The following is a 13,297-nucleotide window of genomic DNA, read 5'->3' on the forward strand; positions in this document are numbered from 1 at the left end:
TGTCAGTTTAGTGAGAGCCATACCCAACTTGTGGCCTGAGTAGCCAACAAACAGTTAGTCCTCTTGTTTTAGTTTTGCTATTCTGGTGATATAGAAGCTTAGTACACGTTTAGGATCAAGCCTGTGTAGCCTCTACTTTACCTTCCCAGGGTGTGGAGGAGGGTAAAATGATGGTAATGTTATTTTCTGATTCAGATACAATTTTGGGTAAAAATCTGAGTTTCACCTTAAGGACCACAAACAATGTATGGAGGCTTGCAGGATAAAGGCTGAAGTTCACTCACCCTTCGAGCAGATGTAATGGCTACTAAGAAGATGTTTTTTTAAGGTTAGCAGCCTCAAAAGACAGGAGTGTATAGGCTCGAAAGGAGCACGCATACATACATTTCAACACCAAGTTGAGATCCCAAACCGGGACTTGAAAAGGGATCGGAGGGAAAACATTTGTAAATCCTTTTAGGAATTGTATTATTAGAGGACTTTTGAAGCAAGATACCTCCTCCGAAATGTGCTTAAGTACAGAAAGCGCCGCAAGATATCCTTTAATAGTACCAATCTGGAGCCCCAGATTAGTTAAGTCTAACAAAAAGGATAACACCATAGGTGTATTACATGTAAATAACTCAACATTCTTATCTCTACACCAGCTGCAGAATTTGTTCCAAAGGCAGCAATACAAAGACTTTGTTGCAGGCCTTCTGACCGAAAGAAAAATCTCCATTACGTCATCCGGGAGGTCCCAATCCTTGTATCTCAGCCTCTCAGAAACCATGCATGAAGGCTGAGTGTTTTGATCTCTGGGTGGAGAACCCGATCCTCCTCCCACGAGAGAAGGTCCTCTCTTTGTGGAAGACGTATTGGAGCGCAGATGGACATGTCCAGAAGGTCCGGGTATCATGTCCCCCTAGCCCAATCCGCAGCAATTAGGATCATGGATTTCCCGAACTTTCTCAACCTCCTGATGACTTGAGGAATGACGGGGACTGGAGGAAACGCGTACAGGAGTGGAAATTCCCAGTCGACCACAACCGCGTCTCCCAAAACGCCTCTTGGGGGCAATTCTCTAGAACAGAACAGTTCGCACTTCCGGTTGACACTGGTCGCAAACAAATCCACTTGAGGCTTTCCCCAAAGGGTGAAGATCTCTTGAAGGACTTCCTGAGCTAGTTCCCACGCGTGGGAGACTGGTCTGCCTGCTCAGAGCGTCCGCAGCTGTATTGTCCACTCCAGCTAGGTGAACTGCCGATAGGGAGATCCCTTCTCGGATTGCTCAGTACCAGAGCTGCATTGCCTCTCTGCACAGGTTTCGGGTAATAATGTCCCCATACATAAATATTGCAGGGAAAAGCCCGAGGCAACATTATGTATGTTGACGGGTTGCGGGGATATCCCCTGCTCTCCGTGTACAATTTTTTTTTTGTAAATTTAAAAAAAAAAAATCAGGATGTCCCCCGCATGTTCAATGTAATAATGTCTCCACAAAAAACAGCAACACTTTTGCAGGGACATCATTACATGGAACCTCTGCACAGTGGTAGGTGACCCTACAGCAACTCTTTAGTTGAGGTAGTACATGGCCACTGTGCTGTCTGTCACTATTAGGACATTCTTGCCCCTTACAGAGGGCAGAAAGGCCTTCAGGGCTAGTCTGATTGCACTCGGCACCAAAAGATTGATGCGTAGTTTGGAGTCCGATGGAGACCAACGACCGCTGATTGTGAGATTGTTGGCGCGGGCTCCCCACCCTGTGAGTGAGGCGTCTGTCACTACTGTTATCTCCGGCCATGGTTACCAAAATGGTTCGCCTTTCAGAAAGTTCTACTGGCAGACCCACCATCGAAGCGCCTGTGAGACTCTGCTCAGAATCTTTAAGAGATCTGATATCCTTCCTGAGAATTGGGACCACCGAGTCCTGAGAGCCCATTGGAGATATCTCATTCTCAAGCGAGCCTCTGGCACCAGAAAAATGCAAGATTCCTGAGGCTGAGCAAACTTAAAAAGTCGAAGGCTGGAAGATGCTGGGCACTCTGGAATTTGGTGACCATCTGCAGAATGTCTTGAGCCCTCACCTCTGGTGGCAAGGCTTTTCCCAGGGATGCATCCAGGACTGCTCCAATCCATTTGAGCCTTTGAGATGGTATCATGCGAAACTTCTTGAAGTTGAGGGAAAAGACCAGTCTGTGAAGGGAGTGACAGGTGGAGCGGCGATGTTCGGGGGAACTGGCCCTGATCAACCAATCGTCCAGGTAGGGGTAGACATGAATCTCCCCCCCCCTGAGACTTGCTGCCACCACCGCCATTAACTTGATGAAAACCCACAGGGTGAAGGTCAGCCCAAATGGCAGGACTCAAAACTGATAATGAGAACCGCCAACTGTGAAACTCACGCACCTTCTGTGCTTGAGATGGATTGGCACATGAAAGTAAGCATCCTGAAGGTCCAATGATACCATGCAGTCCTGAAGCTGGAGGGCCTGAAGGATCCGAGAAAAGGTAACCATCTTGAACTTGTCCTTCCTGAGGAACTTGTTCAAGTCTCTTAAGTCCAAGGTGGGTCTCAATCGTCCGTCCTTTATTTTGGGAATTAGAAAGTACGGGGAGTACCAACCCTTGTTCCTCTCCGCTACAGGTACTGGTTTTAAAGCACCTTTCTCTAGCAGGGTTAATATTTCCTGCATAAGGAGCAAATCTGGAACTTTGAACAAGCTATTCCCGGTGGATGACTGAGGCTTTTTTTTTTTGCTTTTTTTTTTTAGAAAGGGAAGGCAGTAACCCTGGGCAACTGTTTCCAAAGCCCAAGCATCTGAAGTAATAGCCTGCCATTCTTTCAGATGCTGTGAAAGTCTGCCGCCCACTGGAGCCTTGTGAACTAAGTCCTCAGAGAGGTTTTGGGGCAGCTGCTGAGGTGGTCTTAGTACCTCTTCCCCGGAAACCACAGGGGAACCTTTTTTGGCCTCTTTGAACTGACTGTCCTCCACCTCTTCCAAATGTGGAGTTGTGACGAAATGACCTACCTCTCTAGGGCGTAGCTTTGGGGCGATTTTGAGGTTGTCTAACCGCAGCATCAAGGGATTTGGCTGCTGCCTTTGAAGTTTGCAGTTTCTCCAGACTTTCATCAGCCTTACTACCGAACAAATGTGTGCCGTCAAAGGGCATGTTATTAAGCAGTCTGGATTGTACATCCAGAGCAAATCTTGAATTCCTTAACCAGGCAAACCTGTGCATGACTGTACTAGCCACCATTGCTCTGCTGATACTGTCAGCAGAGTCGAGACCAGTCTGGAAGGATTCACACATAGCGTCCTTTCCATCCTTGACTAGGTTAAAAAACCTGTCTCGTTCTTTCCCTTCAGGGATATGGTCAGGCGCCATGGATATACACTCCCAAATGGCATGAGTGAACCTAGTCAACGTGCATGTGGCAATTGCTGACTTCAGGGCCATACTTCCAGCCGGAAAAACATTTTGGACTAGAGCGTCGTAATGCTCATCATCCCTATCAGGAGGGATAGTAGGGTAGGCATTTTGTCTAGTGGTTGAGGGGGCAGCCTGTACCACCAGACTCTCCGAAGTTGGGTGTTTTGACAAATAATAGGGACTACTGCTTGACAACCTGTATTTACAAGTCAGTTTCTTGTTGAGAGCCAGATTCAATTCAGGTGCCTCCCAATTGGCAATTACGTGCTTTTGTAAAGCTGCAGGAAATAGAAAATGTGGGTCTTCCTGAGGTCCCCTGTCCAGAATGTCGGTCAGGTCATCTTGTTCGAAAACTGGGCTTGGTATAGTCCATACCCTATACTCGACTACCCTTGACATCAACTGCCAATAGGGAACCTCTGCATGATCAGATGGATCTGCCAAACTCTACTTCTGGTGAGATGTCCAAACCATTGGCATCATGTTGGCACTCTTGAAGGTCTTTTATTCTGGATTCTTCAGATATTAGGGCCTCAGGCGTGTACCATATTGGAAGCCAAAAGGTCTCGATTCATCTGATGATGGCTCTGCAGCCACATAAATTGAGGAAAGAGACTTGGAAAAGTCTGCCCTAGCTAAAGGGTTATATGTTTTTTCAATGATACCCGATAGTGTCATGATATTTGTCAAAAAAAGTGCTGAAATTGTCAATACTGTTGACGGCTTCGATGCCTGCGTCGACAACTTCGATGCCTGTCGCATCGAGGAGCAGGAAGCCTGATAAGTCGATGGCTTTTGGCGCTGATGACACGTCTTTCGGTGCCGATGGCGGCGACGACGACTCAGTCCTCGAAGTGACTTTTCCTTGACTCGAGGGATCCTTAGACGGCTCTCGAGGAGTTTTGCCCGACAGGCCCCAAGGCGCACATGTTTTATGCTTATTGGGTCTTTCGACCTGAGCATGGCTTTTGACAGTACTCAAGGGGGTCTACAAAAATAGAGCTGTGTAGTCCTCTTTTTTAGGGGACTGAGTGGAGGAGGACAAGTAATATGTTTATACAGGGGGGGGTCCACAACAGCTTCCCACCTCTACACATTCTAGGTGTGTCTAATTGCAAGGGTGCCAAAAGAAACTATGTATTTAGACAGAGTGATAGAGAATTAATTACATATTTTAATTAATGTATACACAAAAGAGTACAAACATTGTTTAAAAAAAATCACAAAATATCACATAAAAAGCATTGTGAAATGAAGTCTGCCTGACATCAATATGCCCCTAACATTGGGGTTAGTAACGACGCGAGGAAAACATTTCAACCATTTCATGTGTCCTCATATTATTGTATAGCTGTGCTGAACTATGTCGACACTAAACCATGTGTTTCTAGGTACTAGTCGCAATAATGTGACACAGTCTATAGTCAAATCAATATGCTTTTCGACGTCCGCTGGACCCGTCTTCAGGACACTTTGTTGTGGCACAGGGTGTTTAGAGCTGGCCTGGGAACTGGGACACTTCACATGTAACAATCCAAAAACAAAAATGAACAACGTATTGGTAACATTATAAAATCTTTCCACGTGTTATATATCTTTTGGCAAATGCAACTGACAACACTGACCTTCTAATTTCTTTAAGGACGTGTGAGGCTTTATCTACAGTCAAGTTGCAGATGTTGCTTGTTCAACAGTTGTTTCAATCTTCAACAGCACTTGGCTATGAAATCAAACAAACACTTGTGTCCGTTGTTTCTCTAAATGGCATCTCACGTGCTTCCACATGAGTGAAATTTAAGTCTATACACTCATCCACATCCCAAAAATTATTTAGTGGGCATGGAAAAGGATAATTGTATGCAATATAATGGTGTACATATAGCTGCTATGCTTATATGTTTCACCTCTGGACACTTTGTGACCTTATTGTTATCAGACAAATGTCTATGCAAATAAGAAAGGTTGGACCTCGTTTTGAATTTTACAAAAGGTCGCATGCCCAAAAATAAGTTGTTGACTTGGCAAAGTAAATGAAATAATTCAAAACTACATCACTGCCTGTACGCGGAATTCTCGCGCTGCCTTGTTTTCTTTTAATTTTATGGGCTGGACGGACACCTTTCCAAATTCCACTGTAGTATGGGTATCACTCACTCAGATAAAGCATGAGCGGATTCCAGACATCACAAGCATATTCTATCGGGGTCCGTGACGGACATCTGCGACCTGCAGTCACAGCATCTATTTAAACCCAACTTCGGAGTAGAAGACGCTGATGACAAAGCCATTTTTGAAGATTTCGCTCAAAGATTTTTCACAAAGGTACGAAGCATACCGTATCCGAAACGTTAGAGCGGAAAAACGGAAATGAAGGCAACGGATGCTGCAATCGCTATATAAGCCTTCGGTGACATCGAGACGGAGGCCTCCAAGGGACAGAGTTAACAGACCGACACGCATCGCACTCTGCTGAAATTTTCTTTTTCCCCCGAAGCAGCTAAGCTAGATATTGGAAACATCACAAGACAAGGAATACGTGGGATGACACAATCCATTTGAAATGCCAATTTTTCTAAATTAAAATATATGTCTCCTTGGCACTAAACACATTTTATCTCTACAACTTCCTTTTGGTTCCCCCCTCCTCCAACACCCAATTAAAATAGGGAGTAAAACACTTCCCTAAAATTATTTCCCAAAGCTTTGGTTCTAGCAACAAATATTTCATAGCAGCAGATGTGAAAAACAATAGCTATTACTTTTGGAAATGTAGTGGTTTGGAAGAAAGAATCGTCACCAAATCAATACTTGCTAAGCAGATTATGAAAAACGGAAATTACAGACATTATTGGCAAACAGTGCAGGTATGTAGCAGTGAGGAATTACAAACTCAATGAACATTATCATCAAAGAATATAGACTTGCTGTCAGGTTTTCCTTGGACAATTGCTTGTAGGACCATATTTATATAGGGAGGTTTTAGGAATAAGAAAATGTCTGATCAAGAATTTAAAATAAGCCCCTTAATGCAGTTTTTCCACAGGAGTAGACATGTCACCCGCACCCCTCATGTTCACCATCATTTAAGGGGTGATGAAGCAATGGGGAGTCTGTAACTGAAAAGGCCATCATTTGAAAGTCCTTCTGATGCTTTGATGAAACTTCTATGCATTGTATTCTTCGACAAACACTATGCTAAGAGACACGTTTACGAAACATTTAATTTTTTAGGTGTAAGACAGTGAGTAAATAAGCATGCTGCTTTGAGGAGTGCTCAACCTGTAGGTCTTCCTTTCTAATCCTGTCTGGGTTGATGATAGTATTAATTAATTAGTGGACAGTAATACTGGTTATGTCCAGTCCAATGAAATCTGATTTGAGGTGCTGTTTGAAAGACATATTAATGGTGATTGACATAATGGTCAACAAGGCATAAAAAGGGTACACTACGTTCTTTAACCATTGTCAACAGCTTCTGGGCAAGGACCAGTTTTCACTTTTTTCTGTCTAAGTATTATTTTACATTTCCCAAGACACAGGACGATTAACTTTTCTTTTGACAATGATCGCGCAGGGCGAATCTTTGGAACCTGAAAAATCTGCTTAGTTGTGAGTGTTAGAACCATGGGAATAAGAGGCTGGTCGTTTCCAGCCTGGCAATGTCTTAAGACTGAACCGGTCCTTTTCAAGAATTAAAGTCTATATCCGCTTACCATTTGATGGTAGCATTTTACTTTAAGTAATATACTGCAGACAGCTGACAAGCAAGTTCGAGTTAAAGCCTATCTCACTAACAGAGCCATGCGGCTTTCTGTACCGCTCCTTGCGACTAAATACAAAGCACTGCTGATAGCTTGTTTAATCAATGTAATCACACTATTATAGAACAGGAGTTCTGTGATAGATCTATGCATGTAGCCCAATGAGAACAGAATAATGCTGGAGGCTTTGTCAGAAATGTTCTCAGTGTTGCCTTGATTCAACATTGATTTGGTAATCGGCCACATTCACCCCACAGCAAATAACTAGGACATACCTTTGTTATTACATGGTTATGGGCTCTGCTAAATTTGCAGGTAAAGGCAATCAAAACAGCATGACGCTACAGCAGTACAAGAACAGTATCCAGGATTTCCTGTCTGGTTTCTGTTCCAAGACCATGCTAGCATGCTTTAGGCCACCTAATGCTTAAGGAGTGACAATAAGAAACAATCAAGGCAGAGTACCTGCTCTAAGGAACTATTTTGAGCAGATCTGCAGTACTTACCTCAAAATTATAAATTGGTTTCAAAGCAGAGGCAAATGCGGCCCAATGTCGTTGTTGTAGATGTTAGACAGCGCAATATCTATAAATCAGAAATATTTAAAGAAGGATTAAAATAGGATCCGACAATAACTTGCAACATCTATGTAATACTGAAAAGCAATGAGGAAGGTGCGTCACTTAAAAACCTAGCAGTTCAAATGTGTGCAATGTTGTTTTGCTCTGTCTAACCTTCTTTTCTCTAAAATAGCACGACTGATCTTACCCCATTTAGGAAGCTTACATCTGCTCACAATAAGAGCTCCTTGAATGTCAAAAAAGGCTTCAGAAAGCAAAGGAACGCTTTTCATTATCATTGTGACAGCGATCTCCTGGAACACAGCAGCCCTTCCAGATCGTTTAAGGTAAGCCCGGTTTCTTTTGCCTAGTGCAAAACACAGTGCCCCCTTCAAATCCTGGGCAAGTCACGGTTTTGAGTGTGCATCAGTTCCACAACATTGTGCACAATACAGAAATGGTCAAAATTGATGCGATCACTTGTGAGAAACTTGCAGAACGATTGCAAAAAAGACCTGTTAAAAATCAAGGGAACGGGAGTAGTTTCTTACCGGTAACTTTTTCTCCAACGTTTGTATCTTTCATGGAGTATTTCCCGTCGCAAGGGTGGGAAACTCGGTAACTTTAATATAGCAGTTTTCCTAGTGTCCCATCGACATCTTCATGGGTGCTTTAGGCTGCACCAATAAGACGTCCAGTATAAATAGGCCTGCCCCCACGGCTTCACTTCAGATTTGAACCTCACCAAAATGGAGGCACCCAAACGTATGTTTGCCTGAAGGGGAGAGCCGGAGCACGCATGTGATTCCATGAAAGATACCAACGCTGGAGAAATGGAGTTACAGGTAAGAAACTACTCCCTTCTCCAGCATTGGATGTTTCATGGATTCACATGCTGTGAATAGACTACATAGCAGTAAGATAACCTGAAGATGCATAACAAGCAAACAAGACCCATGCCCCAGGGAATCAAACGACAAGAGAAGAACATGCATTTTCAGTTAAGAACGAAAGCATTAGTAAAACCAACCATCAGAAGCTGCGGGCTTACCTTATTGGAACAGGCATTGGAGGACCGCACTCCCCACCTGCACATCCTCTGCATGCTGTTGACCCAGACAGTGTGTGGTGAAGGTGTGCGGCACCGCCCATGCTGCTGCTTGGCAAATGTCACTGAGCGGTATGCCTGCCCAGAGCGCCGCCGACGATGCCGTGGACCTTGTAGAATGGGCCCTGCTAGTCCACTGCAATGGCTTGCCGGGCCCTGGTAGTCCACTGCAATGGCTTGCCGTCTCGGTTGTGGCAAAATGAAATCGTAGATGATACCCAATGGGAAATGCCCTTCTTAAAAATAGGCTTCCCCTTGTTGGGGGGCGAAAGCCACAAATAGCTGTCTCGATGTCCTGAAGAACTGAGTCCTGTCCAGGTAAAACTTCAAAGCCCTCTTGACATCCAAGGAATGTAGCGCTTTCTTCGCTGTAGTGGACATCTTTGGAAAAAAGGTGGGCAAGGCTAACCTGGTGTTTTTATGAAACTCGGACGGAATCTTAGGAATAAAGTGAGGATTTGTAGAGAGGAGAACCTTGTCCCTCATGAAACGTAGATACGCCGGGTCGATAACCAGATCCTGAAGTTCGGAAACCCTCCTGGCAGACGTAACGGCCACCAGAAAAGCAACCTTCCATGTGAGAAACTTCACCGCTGTTGTGGACATGGGTTCAAGCAGTGGTTTCATGATGGCTGAGAGTATCAAGTTGAGATTGGAGAAAACTTCTTCGGGGGGGGTGGGGGGTGGGGCGTAAAGTCCTGTAAAGGCCCTTGAGGAAATGTTTAATCAATCTGTCTCTGAACAGAGGTGTAGAGTTGCGCTGCTTCGGGAACCTGGAGATGGCCGCCAAGTAGAACCTGATCGAAGAAACCACCAGACCCCCTCCCCCTTTCGCCAACTGCAGAAGATAAGGCAGGAGTTGTGGGGGCAAAACCTGCAACGGCTGCAAGTTCAGTTGCGAGCACCAGGCACAGAACCTTTTCCACTTCCGGCTGTAAGACACTTGGTAGGTGGCGCCCTTGCGGCCGCCAAGATGCAGCGACAGTCCCGTAGAATTCTTAGGTGTCCAAATTCGGAGTGGTCAGGAGCCACACTGCAAGGCTGAGGGAGCCGGGGTTGGAATTCCACACCTTTCCTTCGTTCTGTGACAGAAGATCTGGCTCTGACCCCAGATGAAGAGGGTTGTCCACTGCTAGGAGAAGAAAGTCTGAGAACCAGGTCTGTCTGGGCCAGAACGGGGCCAACAGGATCACCTTGCAAGGAAACTTGCTCACCATCTCGATTGTTTTCCGGATCAGAGGAAAAGGAGGGAACGCGTATGCGAACAGGCCCGTTCACGCAAATGAGAATGCGTTGCGGGGGAGTCCCCCATTTCCTGAATATCCTTGCCACTTGGCCGTCCTTGAGCCGCAATTTGTGCATCTAAACGGATTCTCTGCTGAGAGCATCCGCCTGCTCGTTTTGGACCCCTGTAAAATAGTAAGCCACTAGGTGAATCTTGTGCGCAATGGCCCAGTGCCAGAGAGCCTGAGCCTCTCTGGACAGGGGCTGTGAATGCGTGCCTCCCTGTTTGCGAAGATAAAACATATTTGTGGTGTTGTCCGTCAGAACCCGTACCACCGAGCCCTGAATGAGGGACACAAAAGACTTCAGTGCCCAGTGTACTGCCCTTAACTCAGAACGGTGATGTGCAATAAAGCCTCCTTGAGGGACTGTAGGCCTTGGATCTGAAACCAGTCAAGGTGAGCTCCCCAACCCACTTGGGAAGAGTGTCACGACCGTATAGTAAAGATCTGGCTCCACCAGGGGCATACCCCTCACTATGTTCAGGGGCATACCCCTCACTATGTTGTTGGAGCGAGCCCACCTCTGTAGGGCGTCTGCCAGCGCCCGGGATCCGAAAATCTCATCGGATAAGGAACCGAGGACCTGTGACCATCTTGAAGTGAGAAACCCCTGCACTGGCCACATGAAAAGCTGACAATTCGGGATGAGCAGGATGCAGGATGCCATGGTGCTGAGAAGAGACCTGTACATACAAACGGTGACGGATGTTCCCGGCACAAAAGGAATCCGCCATGGATATCAGCTTCGCAATCCTTTCAAACGATAGCTTCACCAGACTGAGCTGCGTATGAAAATGAACCTTTAGAAAAACCAAGTCCCAGGAGGGCGTCAGACAAGATTTGGCAAAGTTGACTGCAAAGCCCAGACGCTGTAACAGGCGCATAGCCGCTTGGAGAGACTCCGGACACCCGCTGACGAGACGTCCCCCTGACCAACCAGTCGTCCAGGTTTGGATAAACATGGTGTCCCTCCCTGCGGCTGTTAGCCACCACTGGAGCCAGGCACTTGGTGAACGTCCTGGGAACCGACTTGAGGCCAAAAGGGGAGAACCCTAAACTGGTAATGCGTGTCGCCGACCACAAACCATAGAAATTTGCGACGTTTGGGGTGCATCGAGATGTGGAAATAAGCATCTTCTAGATCCAATGAGGCCAGAAACTCCACAGGCTGCACCATTCGTGTAACGTCTTGCAACGTTAGCATCCTGAACTTTTGGCGTTCCACATTTCTATTTAGTGGCCTTAGGTCCAGAATGAGGTGCCATTTTCTGTATGTTTTTTTGATGAAGAAAAACCAGTACTAGGTTCCTTGTGCTCTTTCCGACTCCGGGACCTTTTCTATAGCCCCCTTCTGCTGTATCAGGCGCACCTCCTGCCACAAGATCAGTAGATGCGGCTGTGATATCTTAACCGGTGGAATAGTGTGTGGCAGACACCAGAGCTCCAACGAGTGGCCAAATTGGACTACATCCAGCACCCATCGGTCTGTTGTAATCAAACGCCACTAACAGAAATGTTGTGCCACTCGCCCTCCAAGTCGACTGACCCTGTGGCAGTCATTGTTGAGGCTTGGACTGGAGGCCTCTAGTAGCAGAGGAGGATGAACCCCTCTTTCGCTGACTTTGATAGTCCTTGTTCTGCTGAGCCGACTGGTAACATCGACGAAACCCCTTGGAAGAATAGCTGGATCGACCGTAGCCTTTGTTGCGGGATTCCACAAACATGGCGTTCCCCGAGGCTCCCAGAAATGAGCGAAAGGGACCAAACGAACACCTACCCTGCAGCATCGCCAGGGACCTCACCGTATCCAAATCCTCTTCTTTATTCTTTAATCTTCTCCCCAAAGAGCTGCTCCCCCTCGCAAGGCATGTCCACCACCTTGTGCTGTACTTCAGGTCGAAAATCGGTGCAGCACAGCCATGCCTGCCGCCGGAGGACAGTTCCATTATTTATCTATTTAAACTGGGATTCTGCCACGTCAACCGCAATATTAATGCTATGATTGGAGGCTTCCTCCCCCTCACGAACCAGAAGCATCACCTCCTTCCGTTGCTGCTCAGGTAGATGGTCCAGCAGCGGTGCCAACCTGTGCCACATTTCTCTATCGTACCTTCACCGTTGTCGCCCCCACCATCAGCAGCTTCTTGCCAAAAGCATCCAGTTTACGGCCCTCATTGTCCAGGGGAGTCGCACACTTATGCGGTCTACACACTTTCCTACTGGCAGCTGCCAACACCACCGACTCCGGAGTGTGCTGCAACATGAGGCACTTGGCGTGGACTCGGGTGCCTTGAACTTCATCTCCAAGAGGCCCTTGACCGCAGGCTCTGTGAAAGGATGGCGCATTGTGCAAAGGCCTTCCTGCCACACATGGTCCGAGATGGGGAAGGAGAAGACGGCCTTCTGCCTTTTTCCCCATATGATCAAAGAAGAAACGGTCTTTCCTCTCCTCTTCAAACTCCTGGCAACCCTCGCCCATCATGGCATGAAAAGCGCCCACATCATCCGGCGGTAAGAGCTGTGCCGGGGTGCTTGGGGGATCCACCTCTGGATTTGTATCCCAGGTATCTGCCTGCCTGGGCGATGAGGAAACCATCGAGAGAGTGTCCTACGGCACGCTACCGGGTTCCAACTCCACCAGCTCCCCTTCTTCCCGATACCTATGAGGAGGGGCAAGGGGCACCCACCACCTCCTTGTCGGGGAACTTCAGGTAAATTCTGCCCCAAGGGCACCACCAGGGTTTGGTGTACCAGGAGCCGGGCACACAACTGTCCAAGCAGCGACTGCAGCATAGTCAGCACCTGCATTGAGGACAGGGAGTGTGAGTTGACCAACGGATACTGAGGCGGAACAGCCCCCAGGCTGCCTGACGTGGATGGAACAGCCACCCATAGGCCCAATGCTGAAGGGTCGAGGAACTGATTAGTCTCTTGCTCCGGACTCTAGGCAAAATCATAGGTCCAGGGATCTTGCTGGAGAATCTCCATTGGGAGCAAAGGCGCAAAGCTGGTCCCAGAATGCCACGGCACCTCCCTCGAAGGCAACAGACCTCCATTGGTCCCTAGTGGAACTGAATAACTCGAAGCAGTCATTGACGTTGTGGTAGTCAGCGGGGCCATAGCCGGGTCGCCGTTGGCAAGGTGGACGAAGGGATCGTCGGCAGC

The 13,297-nt window shown here is 47.1% G+C and overlaps 1 protein-coding gene across 6 annotated transcripts in view; it reads right to left on the minus strand.

The window, feature by feature from the left end:
* Positions 1 to 13,297, minus strand: part of LPP (LIM domain containing preferred translocation partner in lipoma) — a 1,982,563-nt gene that overhangs the window by 1,275,282 nt on the left and 693,984 nt on the right. For all 6 annotated transcript variants that reach the window (XM_069617470.1, XM_069617468.1, XM_069617472.1 and 3 more), the window contains one exon: positions 7,685 to 7,763. The gene's annotated coding sequence lies outside the window, so the exon portion shown is untranslated. The remainder of the gene's footprint in view (positions 1 to 7,684; positions 7,764 to 13,297) is intronic.

This window comes from Ambystoma mexicanum, chromosome 10, assembly GCF_040938575.1.
Source record: "Ambystoma mexicanum isolate Mex_15411 chromosome 10, UKY_AmexF1_1, whole genome shotgun sequence".
Taxonomy (NCBI): Eukaryota; Metazoa; Chordata; class Amphibia; order Caudata; family Ambystomatidae; genus Ambystoma; species Ambystoma mexicanum.